This window comes from Mytilus trossulus, chromosome 4 (assembly GCF_036588685.1).
Source record: "Mytilus trossulus isolate FHL-02 chromosome 4, PNRI_Mtr1.1.1.hap1, whole genome shotgun sequence".
NCBI lineage: Eukaryota > Metazoa > Mollusca > Bivalvia > Mytilida > Mytilidae > Mytilus > Mytilus trossulus.
In genome coordinates this window covers 48,730,050-48,745,666 of record NC_086376.1, presented here as the reverse complement: position 1 = coordinate 48,745,666, position 15,617 = coordinate 48,730,050, and the positions used below count along the sequence as shown (strand labels likewise).

The 15,617-nt window shown below is 32.0% G+C and overlaps 1 protein-coding gene across 3 annotated transcripts in view; it reads right to left on the bottom strand.

Annotated features, from left to right (window-relative positions):
* Positions 1–15,617, bottom strand: part of LOC134715433 (5-hydroxytryptamine receptor 1-like) — a 113,823-nt gene that overhangs the window by 25,007 nt on the left and 73,199 nt on the right. For 2 of the 3 annotated variants that reach the window (XM_063577603.1, XM_063577601.1), the window contains one exon: positions 297–402. The exons of the other annotated variant lie outside the window; for it this stretch is intronic. The gene's annotated coding sequence lies outside the window, so the exon portion shown is untranslated. The remainder of the gene's footprint in view (positions 1–296; positions 403–15,617) is intronic. 3 annotated transcript variants of the gene reach the window in all.

The window sequence follows — 15,617 nt, the reverse complement described above, 5'->3', positions numbered from 1 at the left end:
ACGATTGATTGGATTTGCTATCATATATTTTATAAATAAATGATAATCTGAATGATATTAAAGAAAACATTCTCAATATTTATCATATGACACAAAAATGTGTTTATGTAGATAAATTTATTATTCTAGTACATTACACATCTCAAAACAAAAATCGCCCATACATGATATGCAAACAGGAAAAAATGTATAAAAGTCTACAGATGTGTGCAAGGATACTGGTAAGATATTCTAAGGTCATTTGAGACATATAGACAAAAGGTTGATAAAGCAAATGTACTATATACTATACTCACGTGAATTTGTCCGTCCTATGAATAGTTTATAATATTCCTATGGTGATCATCGTGATAGATAAGTGTAGGGATACAGTATATAACTAACTTCTTACTAAAGCTTTACCTGTAAAATAATTGGATCTATATAGTATTGTTACTCTTTAAGGTGAAGAGACAATCTCCTTAACGTTCAGAATACTATAAATATATTTAAACTTTCATCAACACGTTTAAGGTATCGCGAGTATTTTTTAATAACTCGATTCATCATGTGTTTACTCCCTCTACTTCATTGTTTAATCCTACTGATATATGCTAACATCGTTTATACAAAAAAGAAGATGTGGTATGATTGCCAATAGGACTGGCATCTGTCCACAGGAGACCAAAATGACACATAAATTATTAACTATAGGTAACCGTACAGCCTTCAACAATGAGCAAATCCATAACGCATATTCATTTATAAAAGGCACCGAAAAGACAATGTCAAACAATTCAAACGAGAAAACTAACGGCCTTATTTATATAAAAAAAAAATGAATGAAAAACAAATATGTGACACATAAACAAACGACATTCACATGACTTGTTACCAACTATGACTTTTTGACAGGAGGAAGAAAATGTCTAACTAACGAAAAAGGAAATGTTAACCTTTCTTTTATCACCATAAGTTTCTTTTTCAAATTGTGTTTATGATCTAATAATTTAATTTTAGATGTATCGAATCGTCTGATTGGCTGGCAGTGTTTTATCTATTAGCCCATAGACATTATTTTCTCATGTGACCGTGACGTCTTCAATGTTATTAATGATTTACTTCGTCTTGAAATGGAATTTTGAATTGGATTTAATATGGTGCACACTTTAAAATAACACGCTGAGCCTAATGTATGCCAGGTATATTTTTAATTTTCGACTTTTTATGATTTTGATAATTGTTTTACATTGTTTTAAATCAAATATAAGAATTTGATTAAAATCGGTGAACATGAATTTGACAGCTAGTGTCCCTTTAATGTCGGCGACTGTAGCAAGTCGTCACCGTATGTTTCCGAATTTATAAAGAACAACCATTTCACCTGATGGTTATCCCCCCCCCCCGAAATCCCTAATATGAATTTTAAAAGAAAGACACGTAACATGTCATTACATGTGCAAGAAGCTTAAATATTCATAGTGTCGCACGATTGAAAGTTGTGTCATAGTACAAGTGTAATGATCAAGACAGTTGTAAAATACAGACTCATTATGGAAAGTTTATCAGTAACAATAATTTTAAGCGATGTACTTTAGTAACACACAAATTAATTCTTTTATTTTCCCGTTATGACACTTTTTTACATTTTACAATTCCTCCATTTGACAAAACTTGAGTTAAAACTAATTATAAACCGGCACATACACATTTGTGCATTACTAAAACGAATACTTGTAAAGCATTACATTTAATCTTCTTAGGTCTATAACAAGTTCATGGACCGGCTAATGGTCAACTTTATCTTGTAAACAAACTGCTTAGTGTAATAACTTGTTTGATGTCCCTTTTCAAGCGAAAACCGGTACAATATGCAACTTGTAAGATTACAATAGCAAGTAATAGATAAGTCAAGAAATAATACGAATTGCTTTGTAATACAACATACCTATTGAATAACACTTTTAAACGGGCAGAAACGAAGAATATGCAATATATAATTTTAAGAATGAATTATTTACTTCGTTTCATGCATAGTCATACTGCCACTAATTATATTGTTCGTTACCGTATAAATATAAATCACGCGCTGATTGTGCAGCAGGTATTTATCCCCCCCCCCCCCCCCCGTTTTCCAAAAAAAAACCCGCAACATACCACGGCATTAAGTGACGATTTAAATGTTCTAAATCAACTTATAGAAGTTCATGTGTATGTTACCTGCACAAATGTTGAAATGTCAACGTATATTTTCGTTTTCTGCTTCACCAAGTTTGTAACTTTGTTTTCACCTCCACATGAACTGAAAGGAGTTCAGGTGCTACCATTGGTCAAGAAAAATATATCCAGAATGTGCGTGACTTTAGTCAACCGATACATGGCGCAACATTGTTTATTTAGATATTTAACGCCACTTTCAGAACTATTTTCTATTTCATGGGGGCCAGTTTGTACTGGTGGAGGATACTCGAATGTCTGTAGAGAACCACATACCTTCAACAGGAAAATTGACAATCCCAGTCAATTACGCGTGAGCTTTTTATTTTGTCACCGAAGACATCCCAGCAACTATCACGAAATTTACAACAGTGTTGAAATCAATATCGTAGCAGCTACGTAATGGCTACGTAGCTGCTATCAATATCTATGTAGCAGCTAGTCTATAGCTACACGTTCAATGGTCATTATGTACGTAGCACTACGTAGCAGCTACGATATTGAACGCGGTCCAGTTAAAGCTTTAGTCTTGTTCTTTTAATAGTACACAAACTACTATGCATGGATTTAAAGATTTTGAATAATGGCCAAAACAGGTTAAATTGAATTGAATGCTGTATATTTGAAAAATCTTCTTTTTAACGCATGCTGAATTAGCTTCACCGTATGCGGTGATCGCAATATGCATGGATCCGCCATTGAAATGACCTAGTATTATCTTGTACATTTTATACACGTGCTCAACATTCATGTTTTGTTGTTGATTGTTTATTATAAGGTGACAATCGGTAAGCTACATCTTCAAAACACGACAATTATTTAGCTGCCATATTTTAACATCATAACAGACCGAGATAAAAACAAAACAAACAAAAAAAGATTGTACGTTATGAATGCGTAAAAAATAATAAAATCGTGCACAAAAAAGTAAGTTTATGATATAAACAGGCATTGTTTCAAAAATTGGATAAACATTATTTTTCACCAGTCACTCGTTTTATATGAATAAAACGTAAAGTGAGAATACCACTACATTACGTAACACAACCATCATGTTTTGGAAATATAAATAAAGAAAATTAAACATTGAGGTCTTCAATAAATCTGAACGTTCAGTTGCTAACTGTACACATGTTTTTGATGTTTTTGATGTTTTTATAAGAAAGCAAACGTGTTATAATGTATTGTAATAGATATCAAATTTGTACTTTAACTTTTAAAATCAAATACTATAATCAAAATAATTAAAAGTGACCCTTTCCCAACAAATATACATAATGCACTGTAAAACCCTGATCACATCAAAATTATATTGTAGTTATATATCTGTCAATTGTAAATAAGACGGATATGTGGGGGAATTATAATTTACCAATTCTCGTCAATATCGAATGAAGCAGTTTTTGAATGGAAGATAGTATACTTTTGTGCGATTGTTTCTAAGAAAATGTTATTATAAATAGATTTACTGTACACTTGAATATTTTTTTTATGAAATCACTTACGTAGAATATGTTTCATTGTACATATTTGAATAACACTATACATAGTTTCGAGATCACCAATGTTGTTGATATCATCGTGTTTTAATGAATCTTAATTCTCCACACGATTCTGCCTTCAAATTGATCAGGATTAAAACCATTTGACTGGTATCAATCAATTGCGTTTTCATGGTTTTCCTGATTACACTGCAGTCTCGTTGTGATTACATTGAAGTATCGTTCTATTTTTAAGGTATTGGACAGACTATATTATAATTTAACAAGTTCAATAAATCAATCAATCCTAACAAATAATATAGTTATAATTGAGAATTAAAATAGGGAATGAGGAAGGAAATGAGGAAAGTTGATTTTTATAATTAACGGAGTTGGTGTTGATAACAGATCTTTGATTGTGATTTGTAAATTTAGTCACAACTATCTTAGATTAGATTTAGAGAACTACATATTTTATAGATGCAAACATTTTTTGACTGTGTTCACTTTTAGATGTCTTTTATGTATTGTATATGTCGTAGAAATTATGTCACATTGAAGTATAAACTCATCACATTTGATTTTATTTTATAGATCTGCTTTTCATTGTTATTTTTACAGCTTTCAGAAATTCAAAATAAAGGTTCACCATATTTATAATAAACAATTTATATTAACATTTTTTTGTATCGAAATCCGTGATGGTGGACTATTTATCATCGAGGGTATCCATCAGCCCAATAGTCAGTGCTTTGCCATTATTTTTTACATCTCTTTTTTAATTATTCCGTTTATACATGTTCTTAACGGCATTAAGGAGCTTTCGTTATTACTTCCTAGGCCACAGTTGACCTTAGATGGCTGGGGGCTACATTGTATATGTTATATTTCAAATAATGTCTTCGTGAATTATCTTTGGGTTTCAAATATTTGTTTTTTGTTCAGAGAACCACGTGCAATTGATAAAGTGTTATTTTCATATTTGATTTATTCTGTTCTCGGGTCTTGGAGTACGTAGAGCGCAGCTGTCTTTATTATACCTCCCTCAGAAATAGTTAAAGGGTAAAAAGGAAACACCTTGTCTACCTATTTGTCCGTCCGTTCGTCCGTCCGTTGTGTATCCGTCTCATAACTTTTGTACAAATCAAACTATAAATCATACTAATGATTTACTATTTTTACTGGTCGACAGCTCTATAGTATTAAGCAAACGTCATATGCTAATCGTAGCCCGAAGATTTTTTCAATATGTACATGTATGCATTCACAGAAAATGTACTTGGATAGATCTCTAGATCTGTAAGGAAAAAAACGGATTTCACATTACAAAAAAAAACTTATTTGAAGTACAACAGAAACACGCAACTTTCTTTCCGAGTGATCTTGTAAGCAAACAAAGGGTAAATATGTGTTAAAGCAGATCAGGCATGTAAGATAAATCATCTAACTGCATTTTTGACACTTCAGTGCATTGATTTTCTCTACTATCTTATATTTATTACCACAAATTCTTCATGTTAACCGGTTTTAGTGAATAACTTTATAAACCCTTTGGGTTGAGAATTTCCGATTTAATTATGATTTTGTTATATGCTATAGTGCAGTGATCTAAGAAGTCGCAGCTTAAAATATATGGTTCTTTCAGATTTGAACTAAATCATTTGATTTTCAATATGAACGTATCATCCTTTCATACTATCCATTGATTGATTCTATTTTAGTAGTTTCAATCTCAAGAGCAATTGATCCGAATCGTTTGATTTAAATAAACCTGTTTCAATAAGGAAATCCAACTTTGACCTTTATAAATGTTTTTATCATCACTCATCAAACTCATTAAATCTGTTAATTACTTTTACAAACTGTAGAAGTGTGTATCCTCTAAAAAAACAAATCTGTTAATTATTTTTAAAAAATGTAGAAGTGTGTATCCTCTAAAAAAACAAATCTGTTAATTAATTATACAAAATGTTTTTACATATTGGTTTAAAACGCACATATACGTATTTTTACTTGAAATATAGCACATCTTTTTATCACAAAGAATGAATGAAGCTATCGAGTTATTAACTGTACGTATTATCTTAGTTCTAAGAGGGTCAATCATCATTCAGAACTCAGTGCAAATTATAACCTCTGCTTAAAATTTCTTCTGGTATACATTATTTTCGAATAGCATTGCTATAGATGATGTATTGCCTTTCTTTAAAGTCGATACATTTATACTCTTTGGTTCATTGGAATTTCTAAGCTTTTCATCACTATAACGTGCTATGTTATTTGCAATCAAGGGGGTTGCATTTTATTCAGGAAAAAACATAATTACTGTCTCTCTATACGGGAAAAGAAGATGCAGAAATGTATCTGTTTTCCTTTAGAAAATCGGGGCTATCAGAGAAAAGCGATGCAAATGATTATTAAATGGAATGAAATTATTTTGATAATATTTTTTCGACTTATCACGTACAAATGCGTCATTTTCAGAAACATTCAAAGTTCTGAAAGAGTCTTGATCGTTCACCTATCTCTAAAGTATCCCAACTTTTCTACACAACGACGACAATAAAATCAAATCGATTAACTCGAAGGACACATGCAGGTTAATTATCTTTCATTATTGATGTTTAACTCAATACTAATCAAAGCACTGACGTACTGTTAACTCAGATGACTGATGACTGACTTATAAATAATTCAATCTTACTGTTAGACTATTAAAGTACCTTGCATTTTTTTTATATTCATTATTAAACATTGAATCAAATTTAAGACGGTAACATATTTAACAGTTTATCAATTAGGTAAGTCTTGTGGCATAGATGGTAAACGGTTCAACTGAAGAAGAAGTGTGTGACACTGTCAAAACGTTGAATAATGAATTCGATCAGTGCTCACAGTTCGATCAAAGTTTCTTCTTTGATAAAATGATATCAAATGTATGAGATGTAAATTGTGTATATCATACGCTTATAAATAGATACTTCCAGGTCAGGATGAAGGTTGGTGCCTGTTAAAAAGTTTAAATCCGATGTATTTGTGTGCACCTGTCCTAAGTCAGGAACCTGTTGTCCAGTGGTAGTCGTTTATTGATATGGTTCATAAGTGTTTCTCGTTTCTTGTTTTTTTATATATATATTAGACCGTTGGTTTTCCTGTTTGATTGGTTTTACACTAGTCATTTTTGGGGCCCTTTATAACTTGCTGTCTGGTGTGAGACAATTCTTCGTGTTGAATGTCGTACTTTGGATTTTGCAGCGGATTAAAATGTTTTTACAGGCGCCAATCTTCACCCTTACCTGAAACAGTAGTGTATCATTACAGCATAAAAAGACGCACTATAAAATATCAATTGAAATATCTTAACTCGAATAAAAAAACATAGAAAAAAACATGTCAACATACACCACTTCAAATGAATAAGTTCGATATGTCACAATTATAAATACAATATTAATGTAAAAACAAAAATAAAAAACAAACGAACAATGTCAAAAAGACAATTCAAATCAGTTAAATAAATAAAGTTTTAAAAATAAAATAATACAATAATTTTGTTGTTATAGATACAGATTATTTTTTTTTATATTTTACAAAATAAATAAATATGTAGTTCACAGTACGAATACAAAAGTGAAAATGTATCGTCATACTAAATACAAAGGTGGTATTTGTTTGGAATAGTGAGACGATATATAACACAAAACAAGTAAATATTGAATAACAAAAATGCATTAAAAATTGTGGTAACAGGTCAAATGAACACGAACGTAAGATCATTGCACACGTGGGCATAACCAAGGGGCCATAACCAACGTGTTAGGATATATAAACGCCGTTTGATGGTGCAAACACGATATAAACTATTGTTATTTGGATGGAGAGTTGTCTCACGGGCACTCACACAACATCTTCCAATATCTATAGATTGTATACTATAGCTTTAAACAGCACCAAAACGTTATATGTATACGTGTAACGTAGAATGAGGTAGTCCCAAATTTCAAGAGTAATATGAACTTTTGTGCAATGTCACGCGGGATAGTCTCAACCAATAATATATTGATTTTGCTATCTATATTTTTATGCAAAGGAGTAATACCAATTATTTTCCATATCAGTCCCGGTATCCAATATTAACCCACGACACCACTTTGGGGTTTATTATCTGTTCGGGTGATAATAAGATAAGTTTCAAAAATAATTTTATGCAGCATCTAAGTGTCCATTGTCATAAACTGCATATAATACTTTTGAATAACACTGATGGCAAGTAACGAATTTGTCGATCTCTGTGAAATCAGTGTTAATTGATTGTATATTTTTTGTCGGATTGGGTGTTGTAGAAATGAACACAGAACACATGGCTTGACCCCGAGAATATAAGCCACAACACAGAGTTAATAAATTAAGATATTTCTTGTTTTATATTTTTTCCTTGGTTTAAAGAGTTCCCACAGATAGCCCCCATGCAAGAATTGCTTCATGAATTGATCACGATACGTCGATATCCATTTAAGATAATATCGGTTGAGAGAAAAACGTTTCTTTCGTATTTCTGAAGTAAAAGTATACTAAATTCTGGCGTTGGGAATAATGTGATTTGTCTGCGTAATTCGTTGAAACATTATTGCTCTAAATTCTTTGACAGACTTCACCGTCAGATCAATGGGAAATTATAAAGGATCGTTCAAAGGTTCGATGTTCAGACATCGGAAACGAGTAGAATTATATTGGTTTGCCACTCATACCATGTATAACTATCAAATATACCAAAGCTTTATAGGCGTTTTGGGAAAAGTCCGGACACCAAGAGCAACAATTTGATAATTAAAAAACGAAAAACAGTGATTTAAATCTCGAGAGAATGATCTTCAAATTGCATCACCTATGATTGATGGATATTTCGCAAATGTTTAATCCTAATCATATTTGCACTTCGCAAGAACAATAACTCATGTTGTAAGTGTTACCGAAAAGAATATTCTTTGTTTTTTGTTCATGGAAAACTTAACCTGGAAATTGTTTTATGCATAAAGCCTTGAATTTCGGTACTTTACGATTCATTCTCTTTGTATTTTTCTCTTTTTCTTTAGTACCGTTCTAAATTCTTAAACTATTCGTTGTGCGAAAGACTATGGTAGCAATACGTATGAATCAGGCTTGACAAATGTTCTAAGAGAGTACTAAAACTTTTCATGAACAATTCGCCATAAAATACGCTCATGAATGTTCAACTCTTGCATGATATGAACGTGTTTTACTTAAGACCATGTGTCACATATCACCCTGATCCTCGTGTAAGCTTGACCTTTTACCTCGAGATCAAAATACTGAATTTCTAAGAAACATGATTGAAATAAGGCGCTCTCGATGAGTGAGCTTCTCTTGCTCCAGCAAGTTCTGCTTCACACCAAGCAAATATAAAATTCAGAATGATTTAATCTTTAATATGAAATGTTAGAAATGTTAGAAATGTCAAATAGTATAAGAAGTTGCAAATATTTGCTAACAAAAACAAAATAGGTATTGGAATATAAAAAGCAAAATCTTTATTTTGTTCTCGATGTTTGACTTACGAACGGTAAAGAACTATGACGAAATCACGCAACGAACGTAACTACAGAAAAAAATCGTCGTACAATAGACAACGTTCAGAGTCCAGAATCAACCATACATGTACATTGATTATACCAGTGTGTATATTCAAGAAAGCATCTACGACTAGCTTGCAATTGAAATTGTAAAGATCATGAATATTAAAGTCATCAAAGACTATTTTCATTTGTTGCATATCGAACTATCATATAAAACAACAATGAAAATTCATCGCACCTCCAAAAATTCCACATCAGAAATTATCGCACTTACAGTGATTATATGCATAGCATTTACAATTAAAATTAATCGCATTCATTAATATTCATCTGCTTTAATTACACATGTTTTTACTTGAATCCCGTTGGCATAGATCAAAAGCTATATTTGGATGAATTTGTGTTAAAACATACATTCAAATATTTTTTTTCGTATTTTCAGGAGTAAACAAACGCAGTTTTTCACCATCATCTTTTATTCTACAATTCGCATACGACAGCGAAAATAAGCTTACTGGATTCGCACTTTATATACACACTGAAATGCATGCGTCTATTTGCGTTCTAAATTCTGCATTTTGCATTATCTTATCGAGTTATTTCTAGCTGCAATGAGGCTTCATATAGGAATCGTCCCGTTTAAAAAATTAACACAAACGCATATAAAAGCAGTTGAGTGTTTTCTTAACTTTTGTCGGGTGGAATATATATGAATTCAACGATTGAATTTTTTATCATTATATTTATTAACGTACAAAACATATGCTTGCTAGAGCTAAGAGTTAAAATAATGCCTCTCACCAAAAAAAAGCAACTCAAACCTTCCGTTATTATAAAAGCAACAAACTTAAATAATAAATGTTCTTACAGCTTTTGTCCATCTGCTTAACTAATTTTGCTTGGTAATTGGCTGTCATTCGTGCATACTACTTGAGTGAAATCCATGTACCGTTCATTTATCAAAGAACAATCGTATATAAATTTCTGTACTTGTCTAACGATATCAACATTTGCTTAACACTATATCTGATTTATTTATTTGAGATCCCCTCCTTAATTTGTTTAAGGACATTCACCGTGAAGCGGAAAATAATCTTTCCTAATACCCTTTTTATAAGCCTAATGATAAAAAAAAATATCACACCCAATTTATTTATTGCGTACCATTTTAAATTTTTTCGCTTAATAACAATCAAGTACATTTTTGTACTTGCATGAAACTAACTTTGCGTAACATACGTCAAGTATTTTTTGGGTCTTATTCAATTTTTTCTGGCGTAACTGGTGACTCTTTTGTAGACAAAACGCGCGTCCGGCGCAAATACAAAACTGAAATCCTGGTATCTGTTATGAATTTACTGATATTCAAAATTGTATAAGCATCGTACCATTGTTCAAAATAGTTATAAAAAACAGTTGCATAGCGATTATTGATATCTTCAATCTCTTGTTTCAACAACATACAAAATGCCTTTATATATGTTTCAAAGTTTATGATCGCAATGGTTGACTGGATTATAGGGGGTGTGGTTACCTTATCATTACAAAAAAAAACATGCTAAAGAGAGACGCTTACTGTGCTATCCAGTATGTGTAAATACCCAGCCTTGTCAGGCCAAAACAAAAGTCAATCAATGTTTATTAAGTTTCTGTACCTTTGTTTTAATTCCATTCATCGGTCCAATGACAGATTAATGTCGCCCACCTGCCTGTCCACCTGCTGTATATCACCAACTTAATAACCGATATTTGTCTTTAAAAACGCGGACTGAAAAGGGGGAAAACATACTTAATATCAAGATTAATGTATTTATTTAACAATTTGATTCATAATTTAAATTTCATTTCTGATTGTAGATTTATACAAATGATTGTTTGAATTTATGCCATCACAACTACTAGTATGTTGAACATCGCCTTCAAAATATTGGAAGACCGCATGCAACTGGGTATGACGGTATTTATTAACTACAGTTTATTTCAGCGTTGATATTAATTGATGAACGATGATACAGGTAACCCTGTAATCTTTAACCAATACTGCCGTAATCAATTTCCTGAAACGGTGAAAGGTTCACCAATATTTCTAAAACATCGAAAGAAGATTAATTTTATTAATTTAGAAGCTTTGATAGGTAGAAAATAAGTGGGTTTGAAGAAGGTCAACAGAAAGGGAAACAACATTTAAAAGCATGATGATCGAAAGTTTTTTTCCAATTTCCCTTATTATTTTTTTTAGATGACAATTACACCAAATTTATATTGCGTTTGTTGCACATACAATAAAAGTATATTGCTTTGATAGGAATGTCCCTTCCTCTATCCCTTGATAAAAGTTACATATGACAAAATAATGTGATTGAGTTATCCACAACATGACAAGCATTTAGTGACTTTTCAGACTTTGAGTTAGGTTAAAAGACAACAATTGCACTGGGAACATATTAATCAATATGTGTTTGTAGGATTGACGTAAATGTGAGGTTACAATCCACGCTTAGAGGCTACAAAACTAAATGAAACACTTTATGCCATATATTGAAAAAAAAATGTGTCAATTCAACATACAAAATATAATACAATATCAGCTATTGATATCAATCTAAGAAGAAAATGTTGAAAACAATACGCTCTTCGCGAATGTTTAAAGTTTTCCGATAGAAGATTATTTTTGCTAGAATCTTTTTATGGTTTCTGTTAATTGTTGACAGGAAAAGAAATCAAGTATAAATAAAAAGTCAGAAATCAAGGAAACTACACTTAGCACTAAATTACAAAATTACACAATTAATAGGACATTAACCTTCCACATATATTAAACAGTCTTTATGACACCAAATGATAAATAGATACAGTGTGCAACGTGTTATTTCTATTCTATGAAAAATTAAAATGATGCCAATACCAGTAAATATCAAAAAGGGAAATAACTTTAATGTTTACTGTTAGGTATATAACGAATGCGAATGTCGACCCAACAAAATAATTAAAATGGTAGATTGGCCTTTCTTGACGTCATATCTTCAATAATTCACAATGAAAGTAAGAAATAAGGACCAAGACGTTTCTTTTGTATAAATCAAATATTTTAGTAATTCCAATTGTATAAAATTGTGGTGTCTTCGTGTCTAGAATAGTATCGTTAGTATATCAGAAGACAACAACATCCTCAGTATTAATAAATCATAGTTACAGATTTATATCATATACATATAACCATCTATATCAATGTCAAACAGACAACTTGGCTCCTGTTTACTCAATATGTGGCAACAATGGGATATAACGTTCTTTTGAATTGTCCAGAGTATGCAAAATAAACACAGAACGCAGAATGCACCTATTTTTTCTTCAATGAACGGGAACAATAAGTAGTCGATATATTTCGAAGTATCCAGAAGATTAGGCGTACAGTTTGAATCTATTCAAACATATCTTTAGATATTTACACTAAGAACTGTTCTAGACATTCTCTCATAGCCTCTCTTGACACCTAAAAAAAATCACCAAAGCTACCAAGTTTATAATTTGATACGCTATATGCGCGTTTAATCTATATAAGACTCATCATGGGCGCCCAAATGATCACAGTTTGAAAAATTGTGGTAAATGGGACTTTTAGTTTAAACATATTTATTTATAGTGGATTGGGAAACAAGTTTTACAACTTATATTAATCCCTTTCCACTTTGCGGGTGCGAGTTCTGCCTTGTAGCGGCATAAGCCTACTCTTTTTTCGAAATCTACAAGGGTATCTTTAACGTGCAAGAGATATGGCTCTCTCTTAACACGGGTCAGCCATTTATCGTCCCCGTCCGACGGACTATCATCGTTTCCTCAAGACCATACTCGCAAATGGTGTCAAAAGTAAAATCACAAAAATACTGAACTCAGAGGAAAATCGATAAAGTCCATAATCACATGGCAAAATCAAATAACAAAACGCATCAAAAACGAATAGACAAGAACTGTCATATTCCTGACTTGGTACAGGCATTTTCAAATGTAGAAAATGGTGGATTAAACCTGGTTCTATAGCGCTAACCCTCTCTCTTTAATAACAGTCTCATCAAATTCCGTTATATTTACATGATGCGTTAAATAAACGGTCACAATTAATAAAATAGTCAAAATATGGGTACATCATACGGAAGCGTATTAGCGCCACACAATTGTTTTTCCCCTATGTTTGCGTTACAACGCAAACCTTTGCGTTGTAACGCAAACCTTTGCGTTATAACGCAAACATTTGCGTTATAACGCAAACATTTTGCGTTATAACGCAAACATAGGGAAAAAAAATGTGTGGCGCTAATACGCTTCCGTAACATCAGTCATCATCGCATAACAATTTTAAAAGGGACAATTTAACAGAACACAAAAAGATCTATCTACGAACACATGGATTGACTTGAGTGTCTGACTTCATAAAATTTGTATACGTCACATAAATTTGTCGTTCAATATGCATACAAACAGTAACAAGGGAGAGCCGAAAATTGAGTTCCTGAGATTTTCATCCCAAACGGGAATTGAACCAGGAACCTTTGTTGACTTTTAAAAACATATTCTCTCAGATCTACCATGCCTAGAACATATTCTGATTGTTCTTTTTTTTCCTTTTTTTTTTCTAAGTTTAAAACTTGATTTTATATTTGTGCATGATGATACTATGATCGAGTACTCCCTTTCTGTGAACGACATTAACGTCTGCACCTATCTCCAATCTGAATATAATTAATCACGGGACACAATTCTGAATACCTTTGCATTGGTTATTACTGTCAAGTCTATTTTTATTCACAGTTCCTTTTGCATTGTTATGTGGTTATTTATATATATTTGTCATTGCAAAAATGCACATATTATGAAGGAGAGAAAAATATCTCATGAAACATAATAAGTTTCTCCTTTTTGCAAATGCAGAAATATATATATCTCTTTACAATCCCCATCAATCTTGTGTGCCAAAAGATAACAAAGAAAACAAATAAATAAACCTCAAGGTCAATATAAAGTAAATCATACACATCTACACAACAACAATATACTTCATGGTAGGAAATTGGTTAACGATAAAAGAGACCACTAAAAATCAATGGAAAAAATCGGTTCTTACTGAATACGTGTACATTAGTAAAGTACATTTTCATAAAGATTTTCAAATTACTTAATTTTATTGCTTGAAATTAACTTTCAATGAAATAAGACAAGATACCAGAGGAACAGTCAAACTCATAAATCGAAAATAAACTTACAACGCCTTGGCTAAAAATGAAATAAACACACAGACAAATAATAATCCACACGACACAACATAGAAAACTAAAGACTGAGCAACACTAACCCCACCAAAAAACTGAAGGGTTAGCAGATCCTGCTCCACATGTGGCACCCGTCGTATTGCTCACAAGGAAGCTGTTAAACCAAGAGTTTCAAATGGTGAAGTTGGAATCATCCCTTCGTAAATTTTACGGACGCCATCACGAGTTGGTTGCCGAAATGGAATAACCGTTTCACAAATAATATCGGATATGTTTCTTACGTCGTAATTACAATCCCCTTCCTTTTCATGAATGTGACCTACCAAATAATACTATTAACCGGCTTTGTTATCACATAAGCAACACGACGGGTGCCACATGTGGAGCCGGATCTGCTTACCCTTCCGGAGCACCTGAGATCACCCCTAGTTTTTGTTGGGGTTCGTGTTGTTTATTCTTTAGTTTTCTATGTTGTGTCGTATACACTATTGTTTGTCATTTTCCTTTTTAGCCATGGCGTTGTCAGTTTGTATAAGATTTATGAGTTTGACTATCACTTCGGTATCTTTCGTCCCTCTTTAATTACAAATTGGGTAAATATTCCAATTTGGTAGATCTCCTGTATAAAAAGGGAAGAGGATATCATCTATGAAACGGTTATCCAATAACGGTCAACCAACTCTGTAAAATTAACGAAGGGATGATTTCAACTTCACCATTTGGAACTCCTGGCTTAATAGCTTCCTAAAATTGTGAGCAGCAACCCTCTATCAAGGAAATCATGATAGAAAATACAAGCGCGGGAATAGCGTATCAATTGGGAGATATATACTCAGTATACAAAAGTATTGCCCGTACAATTTATTTCTTTGTAATTTTGCAATGAGAATTTTATAACAAGATTGTTTAGGAGACAGAAAAAAGAAAATAAATAAAAATAATCAATATACCAATATTTTCATAAAGAAGATTATGTTAGTTCAACTTCATGTAAACATCAATATACTTTCATATATAAAGTTTACAGTTCAATTGAATCTTTATCCCCTGTACATAAATTATACTGAAAGAGATTTGCCTTT